This window comes from Thermobia domestica, unplaced genomic scaffold (genome assembly GCF_964235325.1).
Source record: "Thermobia domestica unplaced genomic scaffold, izTheDome1.hap1.1 HAP1_SCAFFOLD_185, whole genome shotgun sequence".
Taxonomy (NCBI): Eukaryota; Metazoa; Arthropoda; class Insecta; order Zygentoma; family Lepismatidae; genus Thermobia; species Thermobia domestica.
In genome coordinates, this window is record NW_027655915.1 from 109,663 (window position 1) to 137,630 (window position 27,968).

Consider the following 27,968-nt stretch of genomic DNA (forward strand, 5'->3'; position numbering starts at 1 on the left):
ATCCTTCACGTGTTATAGGCTGCCGAAAACACGAAAAAATCAATTCTAAATAAAGGTCCATAGCTCCAAAACTATGAGACCTACAAAAATCGGGTAAAGACCTCACTTAGGAACTAGTATGTGCTCTAACCAAAAATTCGTTTTAGAATCCTAAAGTACTCACGCAACATTTTTTATGGAGGTAGTTGTAGAGTACTTTATATCATAGGCCCGTAGTCAAACTCCCTCTACAAACATTGTTGTGGAAGTACCTCAGGATTCTGGAACACGCATTTTTGGATAGGGAACATACTAGTTTTTAAGTGAAGTATTGACCGGACCAAGGTAGGTCCCATAGTTTTGGAGCTATGGACCTTTAAAGTTCATGTTCTCATGATTTCAGCAGCCTATAACACGTAAATGATGGGCTTTTCGCCCTATGTTTATACAAAAGCCCCCCTAAAAAAAATCTGATGAAAGAATGAAAAGTTACACAGTAATCACCCTTACCTAAATTTCAGAGGAATACAGTATCAGTCAATCATTATTCAAGTGAAGTGATCGACCAGTAGATGGTTTCGTGAGTTTCAACCAACAGGTTTATTTCCTGATTCAGAATATAACCAGCGTTAAAATACTTAGGTAATATAAAACTGCATCATTCAGAAACTATACATTCCTAACTTGAGCAATGCCATTTTGTAGGCAGAAGCTTTCGAACATATAGTGTGCATTATTTGAATGTGCAGAATAGGATGATTTACAAGGATTTAGCTAAGAACCACTGCAGCTTAGATTTCGCTCAAATAAAGCTGAACATATTCTCTAAGACACCAAGGCAAATGAAGATTACTTACACCGAATTTCTTAATTGCTAAGTCTTTGTCTCATATCAACGAAATATAACCTGTAGTGTCCATTTATTTTGGCGAATGTTGCAATCTCCAGGTACTAGTATCACAGAATGTGATTTGGTTAACTGACCTATATTGTTTCAGTTAGCCCTTACTCTTTTATCTGTAATAGAACACCAACAGAGTGTGTTTACAAAAAGACTAAAAGGAAGACAGTCAAACTACAAAAAGACTGATACTGAAGTGAAGAGACATTTTTCATCGATCAATAGAATGCTAGAGCAAGTGTTGTACAAATCTTCACTTCACTATCAACCTTTTTCTACTTTCACTGTTTTACTTTACTTACATTCTTTCTCCAAGCAGACTCTTGGCATTTGATACACAGATAAAGGAGTAAGGACTGACTCGAAAATATGTATAGTGAATTAAATTACCTTCTGTAATACTAGTGCCTGGACGTTACAGCATAGGTAAGTGGTCGATGTTCAATACACCCTCCAGCGGAATTATGAATAACCTGTAGCTGCGTTCTTTATTTTACTACACAAGTTCTTGTTCGTGACCATCCAAAGGAGACTCACATGAGGCTAAACTCATGACATCACTCAATGAATTTACAGTTTTAAAACACAAGAGTTTAAGCACCGACTTTGTTTATTTATACAAATGTATACATATTACTGGCGCCTACGGCCTTAAATCCGTCATGTAAAAGAAATGACGTCCCACGGTAAGCACACTACACTATCCGGAAAATGGGAAAGGAAACAAACGGCCTGGCCTGGGACTTGTATGTTAGCTACAATCCCGGCATGAATGAGAAAAACCAAGGAAAAAACTCACTTAAGATGGCTAGCTTGGAAAAGCTGTTACACTTTTTCGACTCACTGACCCCATCGAATCTACTACCGTCTATTCTGGAACGTTTCTAACTGAAAAGTAGATTTAGCACTTTACTACTTACTTCTCGATTTCACATTATGTGTTTGAAGTTTTATTTTTAAAAAATGTAAATATTCACAGCCCTTTCCAATTGCAAATAACTGACATGAACGGAACTTACGTGTTACATTGTCATGATGCCCAATTACTCTTACGTACGAGCCAATACTTTCACTCGCACAGGTATTTTCGTAAGCATATTCCTGGAGATTCACGTTTGCCTTTCTAGGTTCAAGTACAGCATGATTTGCATGTGAATTAAATTTAACTGCAGCAGCTACTGGCATACTATACAATACAGGTTGTGGGACACTCAATATAGGTAATTCTGCCGATGACAGTAAATAATTTTCAGTTACTGGTGTAACATTGACTTCATTTGGTGATTCACTGTCTGCAACAAATATGAATAAAATATTTTGTATACCGTAACTGATAAAGGTAGGTAAAGCATGAAATACTTGATTACAATTTTCAATTACATTTACATATAATGACTAATTTGGAAAAGGGAGAAGTAATGTCAATAGAAAATGATTTTGATAATTTTAAATACCAAATATATAGATAATGAAAAGCAAACTCTGAAGGAAACCAATATTTTAATCACACAGAAGTAGGAAATATATATTAACCAACGACCACCTGATTACGTGGTAGGCACCATACCACTCTAACATGATTATACCACTGCAAAGAAAAACAAACACACCTGTATGTGCACTAACATGGGAAAAAATATAAATAGTAACCGTATATTATTGCAAGGGGTCTTTCACATGCATTGTAGACTCTAAAGGGGGCCGCAGTGTGGAAAAGGTTGGGAAAGGCTGCCCTACGATATCAAGGGTTGTGGTGGCTCAGTGATATAGTGTTCACCTCTGGTGCATAGAGTCCTAGGTTCGATCCAAGCTAACGCTATATGAACTTTGTGGTAAACAAACTCTGTCTATGTGGGTTTTCTCTGGGGTTTCCCGTTTCCTCCTACTGTCTTCATTCTACCCTTTCGGTCATTTCTCATCATCACCGTCTCCTTCAGCCTACCCGGCTTAATCGTGATACGTAAAATTTTAAAAAAAATATTTCTACGATTCAAATAAAGAATAAATATTTTTTTCCGGTATTACAACATTACAACTGTTAGCATATATAGGAGGGCAAGCTTTTACTTCGATTCGGACAGTGACTGCAAAAAAATCACCTGACCCGGTTCCCGGAGCAGTTTGGGAATCACACTGAAGTTGCACCACCAGGTCGTAATGTAATGTCACATGGTATTATCATGGGGGTAAAAGTGGAATAAAAGGAGCCCTGCGGGACTTCTTTCCCAATATGCTCGCTGACGCTCGCTCAACTACGTTTTGTAGCGTAAGTAAATGTTATTGTTTTCAAACAATAAAGTTGTGTTTGTAAAGTGGAGTATGTGACAGCACCAAAGGCATGAATAGTTCCACCAAGTGACAGAGGCACAAAACATTTCCAGGAAGTGACTGAACCTATAAGAACAGATTGAAGTTACTGTCCGAGTCAAAGTAAAATCTTCTATTATTACGGTACAGCTCCGCGCTGCCCGGTACGCACCATCTTTAGTCGGTTACCGTAGAGAACTCACTACTATTTGCCCCCAAATAATATAGCTTTGCACTATATTACTTGTAGGTTCAGGAAGCTCGTCCCTTCGACAATCGTCTAAGGTGCAGGAAGGCATGGTTCACCTTACCGTAATGGTCCAGATTCGGACGGAATCGCCTGAGAGGAAACCTAAGGCGTGTTATAGAAAATAGATGAGAGCATCACCTACTTTCACGGATTTGATCACAAGTAATTTAACAACCACATTCTCATTTCGTCATGCTATCTGAAAAAAGAGAACAAACAAACCTACATATTTTCAGTGCCGTTTATTATAAATAATTGGACGTACCTGAAACATAGTACATATTTTATATTTTACTTTGCCCCAATTACGTAGTTAGTTCGTAGATATGATTTGAAAGTACTCACAAGAACAGTGTTAGTCCGTTATGGCGTATTATCATTTGTGATCACATTTCTTAAGTCCTTACATAATGTATTTGATGAATCTTCTTGCAGAAATTGTCCATTCTATCCATTAAAAGGATTTACCAAACTGGCTTCCCTGGTGAACGTGATGATTACATTATAACACAATGTCAGTTGAGGAAAATGACTTAATCAATAATCATTCATGTCAGTCGGTATTTTGATGTCCATTCCCTTCAGGTACACCTTGCCAAGTTCTTTGTTTGACTTACAGTCTCGTTCACACCCTTTCTTGTTATAAAACACTTCGTGGGACAGCTTTAATTTACTAAAAGCTTACGTAATATCCACTAAAACACTCATATTAGCAGTACTATTTTTACTGATTATTTATAAACTTTTGGGTATATTGATAGCTTTTCTCAAGTATAACGCAATTTATGTATTTTTTAAAAGTACGTCTGGAGTTAAGACTCAACTTCGTCTTAGAATTTTTGCCAAGTCATTCTTAGTACACACACACCTACACAACAAAATCCAACTTAATGCGTCTAAAACTCTCTTTACTTTCCTTTTCTTCTACTCTCTTTCTTTTAGTACCACCAGGAGGTAGCACAATCAACGGAAAGCATACACCACACAAAGTGTACGAATTCAGATGAACGTCAAAAAATGCACTAACGCAGAATTTGCGTTTAAGCGATAAATATATTAAGCAAAAATTTGGAGCAGTTACACTATTGGGTCTCCTCGTGCAGCCAGTTCTAAAAATTTTGACACATTCCTTGTAACCTGTTATCAGGTTAGCTAAACGTTCACTAAATGAGGAGCTCCACTACTAGTAGCAGATTGACTTACGCAGGGCTCATTATAAATAATGTGGACGTATGTCATAAGAAGTGCAGTTAATAAAATACGAACAATCTTGTGCTATGTGGAAACTAAAAATCGCAAATGCTATCTAACCGAGTCAGCGCAGGATGCAGCAGGGGGCGTGAGTCCGTATGGAGCAGGCGGGTCAGCGAAAATGAAGATAGTGGAAGAGCACACTTACAATACTTTAACTATCAATTAAAATTCATTTCAATATGCTGTGCTCTGACGGTAATTATTTATGTTCATACTCGCATTCCCTCACGAGAAATATTTCACATAATATTTTACCTTTAAATTTTCTATTTGCTAGAAACGTCTGCTCGAATGAACCTTATATCGGCTTTTGGAGGCCGAACATTTTTGGTGAAAATTACTACATTGTTAAATATTGACTTATTTTGGTTAGGTTATGTTAGTTTAGCTTAATTTAAGCCAGGTCTACTTTCCTACTTCGAAGTAATTAAATTTGTACAAATAAAAAGTTTACAGATAAAATACGATATGAAACCTTTTTTTTTTTTTTGTGAAGGAATGACAGTGTGAATATAAGTAATTACTGTCAGTGCACACTGCACAGCATATTGAAATGAATCTTGAGTAACAGTAAAAGCATTGTATATGTTAGTGGGGTTAAGTTCCAAAGTTGGTCGTCCGTATATAGTAAAATTTTGAAAATTTACCGGCAAGAAATAAATTTGCTTGTTTGTGTGCTTCATAATGTATAAGGTGCTTCAAAATGTTTACATCGCCGTAGTGAGTGGACGTGTTTTCTCTCGCTCCTGAGTGTAGTGAACCGTGATGGGTGTTGAGCTTGGAATTTACAGAGCCAGAATAGGCTTATTTAGAATTTCTTTGAAAGAGTCATCATGTTCTGTGTTAGTGAATACATCAGGCTATACGAAGGTATTTTTTGCCTACGGATTAATAATATTTACTTTTTTAATCATCGGTGGTGTAGAACAGCATCCTGGTCCTCCAAGCACTCAACGTAATGATATTGCAGAAATCAAAGACATGGTATCATCTCTTCGCGCGTCCAATGAAAAAGTAGTGGCCGAAGTTGCATCCCTTTGTGGTGCTAATGAACGCTTAACAACGGAAATCAAGACATTGAGGGAAACTGTAACGAAATTGGTTGATAGGGTAGATACCATCGAGACGAAATTATTCCCACACAGCAATGAAATATTTTCAAAACGTTTCTAAAACGTGCCATCATTTTCCTTCAGAAAATGTATCCTACTTCCCTTAAGGAAATATATTCCATATGTTGTTGAAAATATTTTCCACATAATACTGAAAATATTCTCTAAATACACTCAAAAACGTTGTAGAAATATTTTATACGCCGTTAGAAAAGTTTTCCTAAAAATGTTTCCTGTACGATTTCCAAACATTACTGAAAAAGTATTTGAAACGTTTTATACAGTGTTAACGGAATGGTTTTTAAAATGTTTCTCATGGAATATTTTAAAATTATTTACCAATAACGCAGACAATATTTTCCTACATATGCCAAAATATTTTCTTTACATGACAAAATATATTTAGTGAATATTTTTTGTACATCACAGAAAGTATTTAAAGAATAGTTTCTGTGCATGACAAAATATTTAGGGAATATTTTCTGTACATGACAAAATATTTACAGAATATTTTCTGTACATGATAGAACCCAAAGCCCATAGGCCAATTCGGTTACTACTGCAGATACGAAAACAAGGTAAGATACAGAAAGAAATTTTTAAAATGCAGCAAGTTTTTTTTTTATATTAGTATACCGCCCAATAGTAACGAAAAGTACAACGCTGCCACTGTTGGACAACAACGAATGAAAGAAAGTGTGGTTTGAAATTATTTGGACCAAAGGGAACGGAAAGACACAATGAAAAATATAGTGCAAGACCCAATTTCGCGTCATTCGTATCTGCCACCCCCCCCCCCCCAACACCGTGGTTGCTACGCCTCTGGCGTGGATGTTGCATTTGCATGTTTATCCTTCACTGTGTCTCCTTTCAATTCTTCTCGGTGTAGCTAATTTCAAACCACACATTCTTTCATTCGTGTAGCCCGACATGATGTATGGTAACGCATTTTCTTTATTGAGCGGTACACTAGTACAAAAAAAAAGTGTTGCTGGAATTTAAAGGAGTCCTTACATATCTTACCGTGTTTCCATACCTGCAATAGTAACCGAGTTGGCCTATGGGCTCCGGACTTTTGCGTCACTCTGCATATACGGTATAACGGCTTCTTGCTGGGAACAAATAGTGGGTTGAAAACAAGGCGGCCAGGCTGTGACATAGCAGCTGGAAGAAAACATAAGATTCTTCTGTACAATTTTACCTGCTTAGTCGTCTTTGCCTCACTCTGTCTTCATGACGAGGAACCATTGCGGCCCACAGACTCAGACCAAAAAAATAAATAAATAGATAAATAACTAAAAACACAATAAAAATAAAATACCACTACTACTACTACTAATAATAATAATAATTATTATAATAATAAACAGTGTAAATTATAACTACATAATGTTAACTTGCTCTCATAATTTTAAGCATTTTTTTTAAAACTCAAAATCTTATTTACACACAAAATGTTTCTGGGTGTTTCACTGGTACTACTGGTATGTGGGCACGCCGTGCATATATGTTGGGGTGTCTTATGTGACTTACGACATTCAAACTGCACATCAGTGTGTTCACAATCGTCGCCTGCCAGTTTTGAAAGCGGCTGTATTGGATTTTTTTTTTTAATACGAAAAGGATTGAAGTTTAGACATCCATTTCAAGAAACAATTGTTGGCAATCCTTTTCCTATCTTAAAAATAATAAATCCAATATAGCCGCTTTGTAAATTGGCACGCGATGATTGTGAAGGCTCTAATTTGCAGTCTGAACCTCGCAACATCACATATGACACCCCAACATACATAGACGGCGTGGCCACATACCAGTAGTAGAAGTGGAACATCCTGAAGCATTCTGTGTGTAAATAAGATTTTGAGTTAATAATAATAATAATAATAAAAGCAGCTTAAAATTATGAGAGCAAGCTAACATTATGTAGTTATAATTTACACTGTACACTATAATAAATATACATCTATATAAGTTTATATCGGTTAGTAGTTAAATAAAAATATAAATGTACACTATTCTGGCATTATTTATTTAAATACTCTTCAGCAGCATCTTCATACTGCTCGTATTATTTGTTTCTATACATTAAGAACAATCTTCTCAAATATCAGAAATTCACATTTCAGCTTGTAAACACTTGTTCTAGAAAATTATGTCACTGACACTAATTAAAAAAAAATCAACAACAATATTTATGTATCTTGCTGAAAATATGTTCTACGAATCTACGGCGCATGGGGAATAGATCTTTTCACGAAATGTCACTTTTTGCAACTTTCAAGAAATATCACATTGTTGAATAACCAGAAAACGTATTTGCTTCTTTATAATGTCACTTTTGATTACCACAACTAACTATAAATTCGACGCTGCGAATTGTCAGTTAAAGTTCTGTGGAACTGCAGCTGAATTCTTAACTGATCTTCTTGTTCGTCTCTGTATGACATGTTGAAGCCAAATCCCAATAATCCACGCGATCTCATCGTTAGTTACGTTTCTCTTGTGTTACACAGTTTCTGAAAATAAAAATAATAGGCAGCGTTTAATAACATAATAACAGCAGGGAATGATTAAAGATCAATTATTACATCTTAAACTTACAAAAATATTTAAAATGTTTGTGTAGGACCTACAGCAGCTTGTGAAGACAATATTGTGTTACAAAAGTAACATCCTGAAGAAAATGTAAATGGCAAGGAAGACAACAGCTACAGCTGAAAGTGACATACCTTAGACTGTAGCTTAATTACGGACGTTGTAACATGTTGAAGCGGTCACACATTTATTTTTAAAAAGTATAGCATCTTATAAATATTAAACCTAATATTAAAAAAAAATAATAATAATAATTTGAAAACATGTGGCAGCATTTGAGTTGATGAAGAACTAGCGTCTCATTCCGAATGCTCTGATCTCAAATCTGGACCCGATCATCCTTTTTCTCTCAGTCGTACCAGGTGAATGCCGAGGTGGTTACTAAGGCCTTGATGACCGCTACCTTGCTTGATTTCTTTCCTCACGGAGCAGGCCATACATATTATTTTGCCTTATACAAATGAATAATTTTGATAACGTTGCATTGCAAAGAATACAAAAAATCGCGAATATAGGAATGAATCATGAAATGCTCAAGAAAACTACCAACATGACAGAACAATTCAGTAAAAGGATGAAATGAAAGGTAAGGGGAAAAAACAAGGAATGTCCATGTGTGTGCTTTATTGGGTACTTTGTCCTATGTGATGGTGACTTTTGGTACTATTTGCCTGTATATATATATGCATCCGTAGATGTACAAATATCTATGTAAAAACAGGCAAAAGATTTAAGTCTATGCCTTTTTACGAGGTTTTCAATATTAAAACACCGTTTTCTCAAAAATACAATTTTGTGACATTCCTTCTATTTTCCCCTTACCCTTCAAATATACTCTATACATGTTCAACTCTCTCTTCCACGGACACTTAAATGGAACGTGTCACTTGAAGATGGGAAAATTGCGCATTTTGCTACAATAAGGATTTTGAAAGTGTTTTAAATGTTATAACAGCGCTTGTAGTACATGCTTTTGGGAAATAAAGTTTACAGGAAGATAATTCTGAGAAGTATTCATGGCACAATAGTATGTATTTAAAGCGAAGAAAAAATAAAAAGGGCGCCAGAAAGGTTTTTTTTTTTTTTTTTTACAAGAATTTAAACATAGTGTATCCCTCTTCAAATGACAACTTCTATGATTCTTTCCACTCTGAATCTAAGGTACGGCTTTTTTAATGCATTCAGTGCATTCAGAACTTTATAAAGTCTTACGTTGAAAAAAATGGAATCTTTAAGTTTAACGTCCCACGGTTATGCGGTTAGGCTAAAGGAGATGGTGATAATGAGAAATGAGTGAAATGGTGGAATGAAGAAAGTGGGAGGAAACGGGAGAACCCCGAGAAAACCCACGAGCACGGTATTTGCCACCACAAAGTCACACGGCGCGAGCTGGGATCGAACCAGGGACCCCAAGCACTGGAGGTGAACGCTCTACCACTGAGCCACCGCGCCCCCGGGTCTTACGTTGAATGTTGTATATCTTAGCGCGAAAGCAACTAATTCGCCCAAGGAAAGTCCAAAATCTAATAAGAACCACTTCCAATCACTTGATCACCTTCAATAATATACCAACGAAAAGCTCAAAAACCCAGGTGGGTTTTTCCGGGCTGGGCCCAATTGGGCAAACCTTGAACACAATACAATACACACACACACACACACACACACACACACATATATATATATATATATATATATATATATATATATATATATACGCAAATCGCAAAAGAATAATTGTAATCTTTCGGCAAATCTAGTCTGATGGCCCCATTTAATTTTATATATGCCAGGTGAAATATTTACATGTCGCCTGCCGCAAACCATTTAAGAGAAAATAAGAAAATTAGCGAAAGAATTATAATTTTTCAACAATTATTTCGAGCGGCACGCCAATAGTAAACCTGCAGGCAGAATTAGGTAATACTCAAGCAGACTGTTTTACCAAATTTTGACGCATTTCTTGCATCTTCCGGTTTCTTTTTGCAGAACATGCACTAAACGAAAAGAAATCCTTAAGTTTAATATCCCACGGTCATGTCGGTTAGGCTAAAGGAGACGGTGATAATGAGAAATGAAGAAAGTGGGAGGAAACGGGAGAACCCCGAGAAAAACCACGAGAAAGTCCACACGGCAAGAGCTGGGATCGAACCAGGGACCCCAAGCACCGGAGGTGAACGCTCTATCACTGAGCAACCGCGCCCCCTTATGTACTAAATGAGGAGCTCTAAAAGAAAAAGCGAAACAACTTCTCTTAGGTGGCCAGTAAAAAAGCACGCATGCTATCTGAGTCAGGGCAGAAGCACAGCAGGGGGGCCCGAGCGACAGCGTAGCGAGCAGGCACGTCAGCGACAAGGCAGGCATAAACGAGGATGGTGCAAAAACATTTACAACAGGGTGTCTACTGGAATACCAGAAAGTAAATTCATGACTTTTTCATGACTTTTCATGACCTTTTTGTTCAAATTTTCATGACCATGGCGATAAAAATTTACCATTAGTAATAATAAACCCCTACCATCAGTGGTGCATCGGAACTATGCGGGTTGATAGTCGTAAATATCACTTATTGTGAATCTTAAAGAAAGAATCTAAAATTCTGCCGCCTTGTGCTCGAGCACAGAATAGCACTTACCTAAATACGGGCCTGCTCTTACCAGTTAATCACTCTATACTGTATTTGAAGTTTTAATTCTGAGTATAATTATCCATCTAGCAGAATTTGTCTAAAATTAAGCACTCAGAGAACTGCCCAAAGACAAAACCAATTATAAAGGAAATTCGTTTTAAAAAAATAGATCATCAAATTTAAAATCTGCAAACTCAAACGAATAATATTATTTGCATAAGTCTAAAGGCCCGAAAATAGACAATTTACATGTCTTAGAAGTAAAGAAATAGCAGATCACAAAGTTGGACAGTAAAAAGTTGTTACTATATTACAGAGACTAGAAGATGAAATGGGAGCAGCTAGGAAGACAATAAAGTATCAGTTAGCCAGCACTAACTGGTGGGGGAAATTCTCACAATTACTGACCTGATACAACTGTTTCAGTACATGCAGTATGAGGTATAAAAGTATGAAGTATAAAAATATACTCTGAGATTTCAGATTTTCATGACCAGTTGGGTAAATAAAGGACTTTTTCATGACTTTCATGACCACTAAGCAAAATATATGACTTTTTCATGACTTTCATGACCAGTAGACACCCTGTACAATATTTGTAATTATTCTTATCTTCAAAAACACTTAATTTCGATCCTAAAAAAAAAAAAATACTCTTCACAGCTAATACACGAGTGTTACACCGCCTTTCTTTCTTACCTTTACGACAGAAAATAGTGTTTGTAGGGCTATTGCCTCTGTTCTGAATTTTTCTTCTTGAATAAATCTTTTCCACACTTTGCGCAGTTGATTTTGCGCGCTTCACCATACCATGACTCTGTCCTTCTCTCTTTATTACACAATTCTTAAAAAAAAAAAAAAAAAGTTTACATTACGGCCATTGCAGATGTTCACAACTGACGTATGAACCGGAAATTCCCGCCGCTTACTTCTACCCTATTTGCATTCAAAATCCATTTCAATAAGCTGTGCAATGATAGAAATAACTTACATTAACACTCTCATTCCTTCACGAAAAATATTTCACATCATATTTTATCTATAAATTTTGTTCTCGGCGTAAACGTCTGCTCGAGAGAACCCAAGAATTATTATAACCCACTGGTGTATTTAAGAGGGGCTTCCGGGCTTAAGCCCCTTGAAATTGTACTTACTATATTAAAGTAAATGAATTATCTTGGAGAACAAAGTTAGCCAAGCCCTTCTCCCGTGAAAAAAAATCGTAAATACGTCATTAAAATGGTAATATACGCGCAATAATCCCGTCACCAAAATAGAAATGTACGTGCCTACTCCCTTCGGAAGCATCCCCTCGCCCCCCCCCCCGCCTTCACCCTCCCTGACTCGGTTAGATGGCATTCGTGCTTTTTAGTAGCCCCGTAACACAGATTGGTTTGTATTTTTTGGGCTTCTTATCCACACATCAGGAATCAGTATAAATACGCAAATCGTAAAAGAATTGTAATTTTTCGACAATTAATTCTGACGGTCGCCTTGAATTTATAAGTGAAAAACTTAAAAATTTATACGTCGCTTAGCGAAAATCATTAAATAGACAACAAGAAGGAAAATAGCGAAAGAATTATATTTCACTAAGTATTTCGAGCAGTGCTTCTTCCAGACTTGTCTTTGGGAGGGCAGTGGCTCCCCGGAGCAGACCAAAATAATACGTTTATAATAATAACTAGAATAGCACGAGCAATGCCCCCAGAACATTACTTTTGAAAGAAACACTGCTTTCGAGTGGCACACCAGAAGTAAAACTGCACGCAGAATTATTATAACCTGTCATAAAAATGGTAATGTACGCATCTTTTTAAACTCTTTACTTTAAACAAGGCAGTGATATTATGTCAGTACATAGTATTGCCGAATGAGCATTAGCGAGTGAAGGCGGGTTAGAGCCCCGCAGGGCACGTTGTTTTCTCTTTCCTTCTTGGGAACTGTAACTGCAGAAACCGGTTCAGATCAATTGGTCATTGTCACTGCCTTGACTAAAGTAAAGACTTGCCCGCATATTTTCCTTTTGGAAGCATCCCCTTGCTCCTGCTGACCTCCAACTTCGCAATGCTGACTCAGACAGTATTGGTGCGGGAAGCTTCTAAAACACAGGTCCCCATATAGGTTAATAGATGTTTCTTTTCTGTATCAAAGTAAAATATTTAATTCACATAGTATTGCCGAGCGAGCGTTAGCAAGTGAAGTCTGGTTAGAGCCCCGCAGGGCACGGTGATTTCTGTCTTTATTACAGATAAATGGGAAGAGGAACCTGTGTTCTACATCCCTACCTATTGGTGCTTTTTAGTGGCCACGTAGTACAGGCTGATTTATATTTTTTGCACTGTAGTTTTTACGTCATACATCCGGCAACGTATATATATACGCCAATCATAAAAGAATAACTATACTTTTTCGACAATTACTTCTGACGCTCCTTTTGAATTTTATCTATTCCATGTGACGTATTTCAAATCGCCTAGCGCAAATCTTTAGGAGACAATAAGGCTTGTGTATAGCCCGCTCCCCCCAGTTCTTTGTCACCGGAACTGGAAGAGTCAGTACTACTACTACTTATATCGAGAACAGAACAAAACCAACCCCTGCGGGGCTTGTAACCCGTTCCTACTACTATTGCTACTAACTACCACCACTACTACTACTATTGCTACTAACTACTACTACTACTGCTACTATTACTACTACCGCTACTAAAGCTACTACTACTACTTATACTAAAGTTTCCTTACCGCAAGATTTACATCTTAAATCTTTATAACATGCGATTCCGATTCATTATGAACTAGTATGAATCGTTAGAATTACTATGATTCGTTAAAAATCACTGGGGGGAGCGGGCTATACTCAATCCGACAATAAAAAGAAAATTATTAAAAGAATCTATTTTTCAGCAATTATTTCGACTGGTGAGCCAAAAGTAAACCTTCACGGTATATTATGTATAGAGATGAAAAATAGAAATCTAGCATCCCATACCTTTATTAATTTGTAAACATAAATTTCTCGATAATACATAGTATACATGAGAACCCCCTGATCTGCGTTTCTTCTGTGTTCTATTACCATTTCTACATGAAATACCATAAATTTTCTACGTAGTGCAATATAAGAAGTACCCATGTGCACAAGACATGCGATATGCGTTAAATCCCCCCCTCCACACAGTCATAGATAAAGTACAAGGGCACTACACATGCAGATATAAAGTACAGGTACGTTCTTTTTTTATTTTCGTATCAGTCGATAAGTAAATAAAAGTCGCTTTGTTACCCCCTTTGTAAGTTCGTACATACTCAATGAATAATTCCTAAAAGTATGAGCGTCCTGCTTATTCGGGAACTGATGCAGCTTCATGTATACTATACAGACACTCACTCACTTATAAAGACAATAAAACTAAATTATTTTATGTAATCGTTATACTTACCGACTTTTCTTGTCTTTCTTTCTTTCTTCTTCACTATTAACAGTGTTGAGGTGTGCCTCCGACTTCGGAAAAGTCTTCTTTAATTTCAAATCACTCATTAACTAATTAAAATTGGGTATATTACCAACTTTTTAAGTACGTAGATATTCAATGAATAATTCCTGGCTCCTTAACTATAACCCTTTTTCTATATAAAGATATCTTCTTCAACATGACTGAATATAGTGAGATTTATTTTATTTTATTTATTTATTTTTTAAATATTCCATCTTCTCTTGACTTGTGAATTCAACATAGCGCGCAAGGAATGCTGGTACCTTTGATAAACAAATGACGGTTGATGTAGCGATGCTAATTAGCAATCTCACACACTGGATATCATAAATTTCAAATTTTTAACAAATATATTTCTTTGGTGCTGCTATAATTAGTATAATGATTGGTAATAATGCTACTACGATACTCTCGTGAGAGAATTTATTCAACATTCGATAAAATATTCTGCAAATAATTCTAAAATATTAGATGAAAATATTTCGTTTAAGTTACAGGACAAGATAACAAACACATTTCCATACAAAATTAATAGGAGTTTTAAAAATATTTCTTATATTACGAACGAATTTATTTTTAAAATATTCGAAATACTTTAAAAATTATATTTCATATGTTTTCTTGTAACAATAGAAAAGAATGTAAATGACATGTTGGAAAACATTTTATTCTGTTTATAGGCCTATTCTGTTTCCTTTATCATGTATGTAAAACATTTTTGTGTTACTTAGAAAACATTTTCTCTCTCAACTAGGGGTAAAAGTACGGGGGGACGCCGCCCCCACCACGAGAAAATATATACGGCGTCTACCCAGTTCCTAAAAAAAAAAAATTACAATGGGCAAAGATAGGCAGGGTGAACGGCGTGACGTCATCCGCTACCTACCGTCCCCCAACCTTTTCAGATCCACTTTTACCCCTGCTCTCAACATTGAAAACATATTACATTACATTCAACACAATATTTCTATTACAATTTGTAAAAATTTTCCATACATTATTTTCCTACTAACGTTCTAAAAATGCACATCCTGTTCAGTGGCATATTTACGATTTTGTTTTGTGGAGGGAATCTTTGCTAACTTTATTCCTGAAAATGTGAAAATTGTGCAGGATATTACATTTACTTTAATATAGTAAAACAATTTCGGGAGAGGATTAAGCCCGGAAAGCTTATTTAACGCCACTGCTTCCCGTAGTTAATTAAATGTTCTCCAAACACATTTTAAAAAATAGTTCCGGCATATATTTGGGATACTTCTCAGATATAACAAGGAATATGTTTTCTCCAGTAACGGAAGAGTATATTCTGAAAACATGTAAAAATGTTTCTATAATAGACCTATATCAGAAAATGTTGTTCACTAAAGACACAAAATATCTTCCAAAACACAATGGAAAACATTTTCTATTCATTTTTAATGTTTTCTTTTACCTCTTTTAAAGTTTTATATTCAAAATTCCATAAAATATTCTGGAAATAATACTAAAATATCATACGAAAATATTTAATTTAAGTTATAGGAGAAGATTACCAAAATACTTTTGTAAAAATTAAGTAAACCTTTTTAAAACATTTCTGAAAAATATTTCTTATATTACGAAATAATTTATTTTTAAAATATTCTAAATGTTTTTAAAAATATATATTTAATACGTTTTCTCGTAAAAATAGAAAATATTACAAATAACGAATTAGAAAACATTTTTTAAATATGTGGAATATATTTCGTTTGATTGCTTTCCGTATCATATATGGAAAACATTTTTAGTATCATTTCGAAAATATTTCCCTTCTCAACAGTGAAAACATATTAAATTAGATCCAAAACAATATTTCTAATATATTTTGTGAATATTTTCCTGGTTTTACTTTCCGGCAAGCATTCTCAAAATGTACTCCAGGTAATTTCTAAAATGTTTTACAAACATTTTTGGGAAAATATTTTCGGGAAATATTCGGAATACATTGGGGAAACCAGCATGGAAATCTTCAGAGAAGGAAAACCTTTTGGAAACCAAGGAAAATATTTTCTTTTGATTGAGGAAATATTCCTTGCTGTGTGGGTTGGAAGTGTCGAGTGAATTAAGTGAACTACATCGATATAATGCATTGTTAGAACAAAAAATTGATGACCTTGAGAACAGATCACGAAGACAAAATTTAGTGTTTTATGGGGTGAAGGAAGAAGAAAATGAAGACTGGGCGACTACAGAGAAAAAAGTGTGTGATTTGTTAAGCGATAGACTGCAATTAAGAACTGATGACGAACTTATACAGAGGGCTCACCGCGTTGGAAGAAAGTGTCAGGGCAGAACAAGACCCATAGTGTGTAAGTTTTTGAGTGACAAGAAAAAGGAATACGTCTTAAAAAATAGAAATAAACTTCGTGGAACAAACATTTACGTGGATCAGGATTACTCTGGTTCAGTAAGACAAGAGCGTAAACAACTACAGTACTATTTAATGAAAGCACGCAAAGAAGGGAAATATGCAAATATCAATTTCCGGTATTTGTATATTGAAGGGAAAAGATTCACGCTTACTGAACTCCAGAACAATGAAGGGAGGTATTTCCAAGAAACTGACCAGGCCGAGGGAGTTTACAATCAGACACCTGAACCGCCTAAGGCACCTGTCAATAAAGAACAAGGAAAATCTGGACAGAACTTGCGACAAGGAAACGAAGCATCCGCTCCCTCCCCCAACCCTCCATCTGGACATTCCAAGGTAAGAAGAAATATATCAGCGTGAGGGGGTGCACCAAGGACACTTCCGTAAGTACAAAAACATTCGAAGTTACAGGTGAAAGTGACAACATAGTTAGGGGAAAAGGTGATAATTTTAATATATATGTTCAAAATGTAAGAGGAATTCGTACCAAGCTAAAAGTACTGACTGAAAATGTATTAAGTAACAACTATCAGGCAATTGCATTAACTGAATCTTGGCTTACTGACAGTCACAATGACTCTGAACTATTTGATTCGCGGTATGTCGTGTTAAGAGCTGACAGAAATAGTATTACTTCTGGTAAAAAATTGGGTGGTGGTGTTGTATTAGCAGTAAATAAAAAATATCGAGTACTGAAAATTCCTCCCCCAAGCATTCCTAGTGTGGACTGTATTACAGTAAAAGTTTTTGTAGATACGGTTACTTGTATATATATATGTCTTGTGTATATTGCACCTGGGTCAAATCAATCCACATATAGAGAATATTTTGAATACATATTTAGCGTACTACAACCAGGGAGTAACATTCTTCTGACAGGCGATTATAATCTCTCACAGGTCACGGGAACTGATTTTAATTTCTTAGCATCTACTGGAACCTGTCAAGAATTATTTCATTTAATGAATTTTTATAATTTACGAACTCTCAATAATATTAAAAACTCATACGGCAAAACACTTGACTTAATACTCTCAAACCTTACTAGCGTAGAGGTCATACACGAACACCCTCCCCTTGTATCCGAGGATGCCTACCATCCAGCCCTACTAATCGAATATAAATATATTAACTTTAGAAATGCTAAATGTACAACGAAAAGCAAAGTAAGAGATTATAATTTTTTTAAAGCTGACTTTGATAAACTGTACCGCGAAATATCACAAACAAATTGGGAACCTATCACAGGTAGTTTGACTGTGGACGGCTCTGTGGATTGTTTCTATAATATAGTCTATTCCATTTTTGACCGGTGCATTCCGAAAAAAAGAGCTAAATTCAATTATCCTATTTGGTTTTCAAGTGACATACTTAGATTAATTAAGAGCAAATCATATCACCATAAGAAATGGAAGCAGGGTTCTTGGGACGCACTGTATCACTACAACAAATTTAAAGAATTGAGAGCTCTTTCGAAAAAAGAAATTTCCAAGGCATACAATGCATACTTAAACAACTGTGAGGCCAATACTATAAGCAATCCTAAGACTTTCTGGACGTATGTTAAGAATAAAAAGAGTAATTCGGGAAGTAATTTGTTTCACTATAACGATCAAACTTTGAGTGACGATGCTGCTATTGCAAATGCATTTATGGCAAATTTTCAAGTAACACACAATAAATCAAGTTATAATCTTATTCCTATGGAGCAATACAATAATTCGGAAATTCTGGACAGATTAAATATTAACTTTATAGACATCAAAGATGTTGAGAATGCTATTAAAAAACTTAAGCCACGGTCATCTTGTGGGCCGGATAAAATACCACCGTACATCATTAAAGGCTGCTCAGAAATACTGAAACATCCCCTACAGGCTATTTTTAACAAGTCAATAGCTTCTTCTACGTTTCCTATGAAATGGAAGATTGGTGACGTCTGTCCCATTCCCAAGACAGGTTGTCCTACTGACCAAATAAAAAATTATCGACCGGTAACACTGCTATCTGCCCCATCTAAGGTATTTGAAATTATTATATATGAAAAAATTTACTCACAATGTACGGTCAGTAATATCTCCCTTTCAACATGGTTTCATGCCAAAGAGGTCAACTGTAACTAATCTCTCGGAACTTACAAATTTTATAGCTAATCAAGTTGATAAAAAGGAACAAGTAGACGTAATTTATACAGATTTCTCCAAGGCGTTTGACGTAATTAATCACGATATACTTCTAAGCAAACTTGTGACATTCAATTTTTCACGAAACCTTCAACAATTTATAGCGTCCTATCTTTGCCAACGCAAACATCGCGTTCGATACAAAGATATTCTAACTGAGGAATATGTCGTAGACTCTGGTGTGCCTCAGGGATCGAACTTAGGACCTCTATTATTTATATTATTTGTTAATGATTTACCACCTGTAATAACATCCTCCCACAAACTATTGTTTGCTGACGATTTAAAAATCTATCGTAGTATCTCCACGGAGTTAGACGCTATTTCTTTGCAAAGCGATATAAATTCTATTTTCCAATGGTGTGAATCAAACAAATTGCTGTTAAATATTAAAAAATGTAAAGTAGTATCATACACCAGGAAAATGAACTATGTCCGCAATGTGTATACTATTAATCAAACACCAATTGAAAGAGTGGATTATATAACTGATCTTGGAGTCACTCTGCAGTCAAACCTATCATTTGATATTCATGTCAACAGAGTAGTTGGTGAGGCCTTTAGGAACCTTGGCTTTGTGATGAGATTAGGAAGTGATTTTTCTAACACCGATGTCCTCAAAACATTATACATTGCCTATGTAAGGTCTAAGGTGGAACATGCAGCGATAATATGGGGTTCTGATAGTAAGAAATATACAAGTAAAATCGAAAACATTCAAAATAAATTTGTGCGCTTTTTAACATATAAAGAAACAGGGATATATCCGAAATTTGAGAAGTATGAAGATCTTCGAAGCAAATATTCATTACAATCACTTGAAAGCAGGAGGACTCACTTCATTTTATCTTTCTTACATAAAATAATACATAGTACAGTAGATTCAGAATATTTACTATCAGAAATCAAACTTCACGTCCCACATAGAGCAACCAGACCCCATAATAGCATATTCCATCTCTCAGCGCAAAGGACTAATGCATTGGATGTATCGCCTGTCAGAAAAATGTGTTTATTGTATAATAAGGTGTCAGAAAAGCACCCAGAGATAGACATTTTTAGCTATAGACAGAATTTTACTCTAAATAAATAAGGTGTAGATCATGTTATATGTATTTTAAAGTATTTTGCAATCGTATTATTTTGTTATCATGTGTGTATTTTAAATTATATTATCATGATGGAAAACTTTAATTAGGCATCCGCCTGTTGTTTTCTGAAATAAATAAATAAATAAATAAATAAATAAGGAAAGCGAAAGTTGTGTTTATTTTCTTATATAAACGGTTCTAAACATGGAACTATTTAACAAGCGGAGGGAACTACTTGGCGCAAGGTTACTTTATGGTAGGATTATGGGAATGTAATGAGCATGTGTTTTTAAAAACATTGGTGGTGATAATCAGGAAAAGCTATTAAAAGTAAGTAAAAATCATGGCTTGATAAACCTAAAAATAAATTGTAAATAATGCGGTAAGCAAATAACTAAAAAGAAATGTGGAGAAAGTTATATTGTTTACTGTAACGGTAAGTGACATAACCAACAAGGCAGCAATCTTCTAGAACACAGGACCCTCTTTCCATTTAGCTGTAATAAAAACAGAAAACAACGTGCCCCGCGGGGCACTAACCCGTCTCCACTCGCTAATGGTCACTCGCTAAATGTAAAACCTTGGTAAAGAACGAAACAAATTTTTACACTTTTAGCTAAAAACTAGGCGGACGACCAACTTCGAAATAACTGCCTGTTGGTGTGCTATTCCACTATCATCGTTTATTCGCATAACCCCCGTCGCTGACGCGCCTGCTCCCTAAGGGCGCAGCCTTATCACTGTACTCCTGCCCTGACAGTTAGATAGCACTCGTACTTTTCAGTGGCCACCTAGCAGAAACTTCTGTTTTATGCACGGGTTAATTTACAACACCCGCTCCAGGAGGTATACTCACTCAGTAAGGAGCAATTACACATTAATAATTTTATGAAAATGGATCAAACCTTACCTAACCTTAAGCTAACCCCTACCCTACTTATTTATATCTTACTCTACTTTACCTTACCCTACTTTACTATATTTTTTTTAAAGGGCCCTACTTTTCGATTCGCAGTTGGAGCTTGTGTTGTAGTAGAATTTACCCTCGTGTACTGTAGTTTTTATGTTATACGTCCATACCATCCTTATACTGACCTCTCCTTATGTCAATCTGCAAGTAGTAATGGATCTCCTCAATTAGTGCATGCTCCGTTAACAGAAATACAAAGCTCTACCCTAACCTGAAAATGGAAAAAATGTGTCAAATGTTATATATATATATATATATATATATATATATATATATATATATATATATATATATATATATATATATATATATATATATATATATAAACACTTACTTCTTTGGAATCTTAGCTTTGATATCTTCTTCACCTTACATACTTTTGACAAACAAATGGTCCACCACACCAATCTAACATTCGTTTGTTTTCAAAACTCGCTAGTTCATATACTTGACCCTGGCGCTGCATACTACAGGTACTAGAATGACGTATAAGGCTGCGCCTCCATTGCTTTCGAATGCGATTGCGAATGCGAATCAAGTTGCAATGTCTTCATTTTTTTGCAATTTTTGCTTCAAAATTCGTACCTTAAAGTCTTGAGAGCACGAAGAAGACGAATGCGGATAAATGACATATTTTGCACATTGAAAGGATAACTGGCATTTCCTTTGCGTGCAAATAAACTGAATGTCGCTCATTGTATTATTATGCTTTCGTGGTAACCGCTACTATTTTCACTTTAAAATAAATTAACTAAATAAAATTAGAGATTACAGAATCAATCTACTTTCTAAGAAACTTTTCTCCATGAGTAAAAGAAACCCGTTTTTGCAATATCAAACATATTTGTCAATAATTACGTATATTCCTAAAATCATTATTTGAGGAACAAAAAGAAAATATAAATTGAATAAAAAGTTGGGGTTCATGTATTAATTAAATCTCATATTTTAAAGACAAAACAAAGAAAAATATACATACCTTCCACGCCAAGTTCCTTGCTTACATCTGCCCATAGTTTGTTCACGACGTGTCGTTTGTGATAATCTGGATAAGCTTGGTTCCACAATGCAACCTTATCAAAAGCACAATTTATTAAAGCATGAACATTTATTTCCATCTTAATTTTTATTTTCTAATTTATCTTCGCACCTTGCAAGTCGTCTCCTTTCACGCAAAACAAACTTTATTTCTCTCGTAGCGCTCAATTCCTCTGCAGACAACTCTCCTTCGCACGTATTGGGACGAACAATCCCAACAGGTTGGGATCATTCGCATCTTTTCGTCGGTTTTCGCAATTTGCTGGTCGGAACTAGTCGAGGCCTCTCCAAATTATTTACACGTGCTGGGAAATTCGCATTCGCAATCGCATTCGGAAGTAATAGAGGCGCGGCCTAAAAGACGTCCACATGTCGTATCTCCGTTATATTTATTACCATTATTTAACGTAACAAATGACGCCATATTTCTTCCTTTGACGTCTTTTGGAATTTAAGGACCAACATTTCACGTTGTTATGACATAAGTGTGCTACTTGGGTCGGGTTCGATTCCCAGTGGGAGCTCATTTAGTTCGAATTCCACGTTAATCAGTAGGTCCACGCCTCGCTGCTAAACGGGACGTTAAACTCAATATCAATTCAACAATATATAAATATATATATATATATATATATATATATATATATATATATATGTGTGTGTGTGTGTGTGTGTGTGTGTGTGCTTTTGTGAATTTCTTCGCGTTTGTATGGTTAGCATATTGTATGGTACGCCTTGAGCACGGGAGACCATGGTTCGATTTCCGCTGGGAGCTCATGTAGTTGTTATACGACTTTAAACTGTAGACCAATGTCTCAAATGCGCACACATATATAGGCTTTTCAGGCTATGCCTTTGGTACACTTATGTTCTTACTAGGGAGCCGTAGAAAATTTCGGAATACAGAGTCCCGTAGATCGAAAAGTAAGAAGCATGGGTACAGCATAAAACTGCCATGGAAAAAGCCTTTTAGGTTATGTTAATCCTTATATATAATGTACCTATCTTGGCCAAGTTACAATGGAGAAAAAACCATCACCTTCAATACTCTGATAATAGAAAATATTCTCCAGGTATTATTATCCTCCTCTCCTGCAGAATGAAAGCCCTGACGAAAACGCAATATCATTTACATATAACCACAACCATATCTTGTGTAATATAACAAACAGTGGCAGATAGAATCCAGTGTTTTCTTTTTTCAGAAGGTTAGATTCCATCTCCCCCTCCCCCAAGGACAAAAATAAATAAAAATTGCGATTATTTGTTTTTTTGTACAAGGGGCGCAATTAAAGTCCCAGTTCAGCACATTCACACTTAGACTTTGACCCTGGAAGAAACTTTCTGGAAGAAAACCTGTTAGTATTGTCTCTTGGTTTCTCATGTGGTCTCACATACATAACGTACATGAGTTTAGAGCTTCATATGTCATCGTTAATGGAAATTTTTCCTGAAATCAGGAATTTTTTTTACGGATAAAATTAAAGGATGGAACATGTTTAGAGGACTTGCACGTGACATCCAACTCTATTCTCAACAAATGTGTTACAGACAGGGGTGGACTGGCTATGTAAAAAGGGCGCGGTCACATACTCTGGGAGGGCGCCATCCATCAGAGACTTTCGCTTGTATCGAATACCCCCTCCTATTAAAAGGAAGTGCCGGGGGGCTTCTCCCGGAAAATTAGTACACAAAAAACAACAAAAGATTAAGTAGCTATTGCAGTTAATCACGATAGAATTATACAAATTCAATATTTTCATAAACAAACAAAGATACTTTGAGTGCTAAATATATTAGGCCTATGTAAATCTGCACACTTTAACTGAGACTACAAAAATCACACCAGTTGTTTAAATTCTTGGGCTATATTTGTTAACAGCCTAATTATAACTGAAGATTTTAGCTAAGTTTGGGGCTTATGCTATTTTTCATACTTCTGTCCTTTTAAAGCTGTGTTCATCATAACATTAATTTATTTTTCATCTATTTTTAAAACCGTTGATAAAAAGTATACATGAAACATTTACTACAAATTAACAAAAGTAAATTTAGAATTATGTATCTACCTAGCGAAAAAAGAAATTCAAAAATAAAACTGGAAAATGAAAGTAAAGTCACTGCTTTATGCTTGAAGGAGCCTTTGAATCTCCCTGCTTTTCTCACACATTTTGTCAATAATAAGATTGTTGTCTATTTTGGTTAGAATGTCTCTTTCTGAGTTCATCAAGAACAATGATTCCAGATGTTCATCTGTAAGTCTTGAACGGAGTCTTGTTTTTATGTATCTGAGCTTTGAAAATGCTCGCTCACAGGACACTTGTGTTGCCGGTAATGTAAGGAGATACTTATAAACTTTGAATAATTCTGTGTAGAGTCTTGAGTACATATTGTACTGCAGAATCACATCGAAGATGCACTTAAAGCAAGAAATGTACTTCACTCCATCACATTTTATAGACCTTAAATCCACAATATCGTCAGTCGGCCCCAAATATTCCTCCTCATCCTCCATGAAATCTTCAGAAAACTTGTCCTCTTCAATCAAATCTTCAATCATACGAACATCAACAGCTTCTTGATCTTTTCTTGGTTTTCATAAGGGGATTTTGAAAACTCTTCCCACATCGATGAAAACGAAAGAAGCTCTTCTTTAAGTTTTCCCTCTTCACAATCAGGAATTAATTCAGTGATTCTTTACAGTGACAACGAAGCCAGACTTAAACTCTTGAACTTCTTAGGATCAAAACACTCTAAATCTAAGTATAAGCTTTGATTTTCAGCAAATCGTTCCTGCATGCTGTTAGAAATTTGGTCTAGAACACAGTTGAAAACGGTTACTTCAAATTTGTATTTACTGTCTTCAATTACTTCATCAGAAGCTGATTCCCTTGCCATTTTCTTTCTTTTTCTACATCTTACCTCAGGGAATTCTGTTTCTATGATAACTTGTTCTAGACTAGGAACATCTGTAATGAGTTCTTCTATACTATTTGACATTTCTGTTGTACAGTGTTCTGCTGCTTTGTAGACTTTGTCAAACTGGTCCCTAGCTTCTTTCAAGTTGAGTTGAGGATATCAGGCGCCATGCTTGGACATAGTTTAAGTTTTTTGTTTGCAAGTAGTCTGATAAAGGTGTGGTATGTTGAAAAATCAATAAAAACATCATAGCCACAACGATAGTCTCAAAAGAGCACAACTATTGAATGAGAGACATTGCATCATGTCTGACTTTGGAACTGAATTCTTGCGAGTTGCCAATCACACTTAAAACTTCTACGAGTTCCACATATAAGTTCTTACTAATTTTGATTTTCTTGATCTGGCATCCTTTGAGTCGGGCGCTCAGTAATGAAAGTGTCCAAATATTTTTACAGCAGCGTTGCTTTTACTTCTCCATCAATTTATCCCAATAGCCTCAAGACGGACGCTTGGGTTTTGTTCCAAGTACGCCTCAAGTCGTTTCTGGGATTCTTTCAAAAATATCTGAATTTCCTGGAGAAGCCCAAAGAATTATATATATATATATATATATATATATATATATATATATATATATATATAAACACCCAAACTCGGCCAGAGGGCAAGGCCGTAGGCCGAGTAAAGACTGGATCTGGGGGCGGAGTAGTGGGGGGTGGGAAGGTTGATATATAAAAATAATCTAAAATGACCGATATTAGAGTCAAATCTATAAATTTCAGGGTCCCTACGATCATTATAACGACATTCCTAAAGCCAAAAACAGAAAGAGCGAGGCCGCAGGCCGAACAAATACTGGGATTTCGGGCGGAGCATGAGGTCGGTAAGGGTGATATGTAAAAATCGTCGAAAATGACCGATATTAGAGTCAAATCTATATATTTAGGGGTGAATCTAATATCATTAATAGCATTCCCACGCCGAAAACAGAAAGAGCGAGGCCGCAGGCCGAGCAAATACCGGGGTCTGGGGTGGAGCCCTAGCTGGCCAAAAGCTAGCGAATTATGTATATAGCTTTTTTTTAATGTGTTCAGAGAGGAAACTGCGCCTTCCCGAGGCTAAGACGGATCTTAGCCCCTCCCGAGGAGGGCGTAAAGTCACTGATGTGAGGAGGGCGCAGCGGCCATCGGGCCGGTACTTGATTATGGCCAGTCCACCCCTGGTTACAGATGAAAATGTCTGTATTGACTATTTTCTGATATTTTCGTTTTATTTATTTATGTTCCTCAAATTCATTGAGCAGCAAGTAAAGACTGTGCCTGTGTGCGTGACAAAACGTAAATGTACCCTATAATTAAGGGATTTTTTTTACTTTCTTAAAATAAAAACTACAATTTTAGTCCATCTGTCTGCTAACAAAAGGAGGTAGCGGACCAAAGATAGCTGCTGTTTATTAAAGGTCGTTAACAGCAGGGGTTTCATTCAGTCATAGGGGAAAAAAAGAATAATTGGAAGTTTCTATATTCGTTCGAACTGCAATATACTTATTATTATTTTAAGAACCATTTCCTTGCCATTTGTCTGCATCAGAAAGGAAACGCCAAAAATCACTAGAATGTGCAGATTTACTAGAAGTGCGTACTAGATCACTAGTTCAATAGCAAATCACTAACTCTAGTACGAAATTACTAAATGTGGCATCCCCTTTTGACCACATGTTCATAAACATTTTTCATGTTTCGGTAAGTAGATTCACCTCTCAAACGCTGTGAACATTGCACCCTATATATATATATATAAGACATCTGCAAGAGCCGAATTTTTCGGCCCGAGCCTACTCCGGCTCGAATGTAGCTAGGCCCGACCCAGCCCAATGCAGGCTCGGAAAATTTTGGAAGTTTTTGTCCCAAGCCCGGCCCGGCCCAAATTAATAGGGGAGCCAACTCGCCCAAGCCCGGCCGGTCACTAGGGTGAACTATTAATTCTCTATATAGAAAAAGTTGAGCCGCTAAGCAATACAAACTGTAAACGTTGCATTGTTTGTAATACCTTTCACTCCTCGTTAGTTTTATTGCAATAAACATTTAACTAAAGTCAATAATTATTAAAGAACTACAAATAATCGCCCGAACCCAGCCCTACTTGAAGCGCCGGCCCAACCAAGCCCAGCCTGGGCTAAGGAAACAGCAGAGCTGGACCGCCTGGGCCCGACCCCTGCTGTGCACTAATATATATATAGAGGAAAGTAGCCAAATCCGGCACCCCAGTTTGTTTTTCAATCGTATAATTTGCAGAATTAGAAATTGTCATTTTTAAGTATTCAATATAAAAAGTTAAACAAGTTTCTTATGTTCAGTTGGCAGTAGAAAGTAGATAAGCCAAACGTGGTTGAAGCTATAAAGGTTTTTCTGAAACCTATCAAATTCATGAGTCTGAAAAAAGGTAGCCTAAATCAGCATCCTCGTATATTACTAGCAGTGAGTTACCTAAAAACTACCAAATAAACCGAAGAAAATTAAATATGACCAGATAATGACGTACCATGACTTTATTTCAGAAAATATAAATAATTTGACTGATAAAACACAAAAATGTTGAAGAAATATAAACGTTTTTATTTTCATTGTATGTATGCGCTTCTTGCGTAAACGTTCAATATAATTATGAAAACTGTTCAATAAACAAACAAACAAAAAGCACCAATCACAATCATCGGCAAACGTCACATATGTAATCGTCTTTGTCAGCTCCTATACATTCAACATGTACACAGTCTGAACACATAAGACGCGTAACTCACATTTCATCATTGTTTGAACAGAACATACATGAAACATAATTTT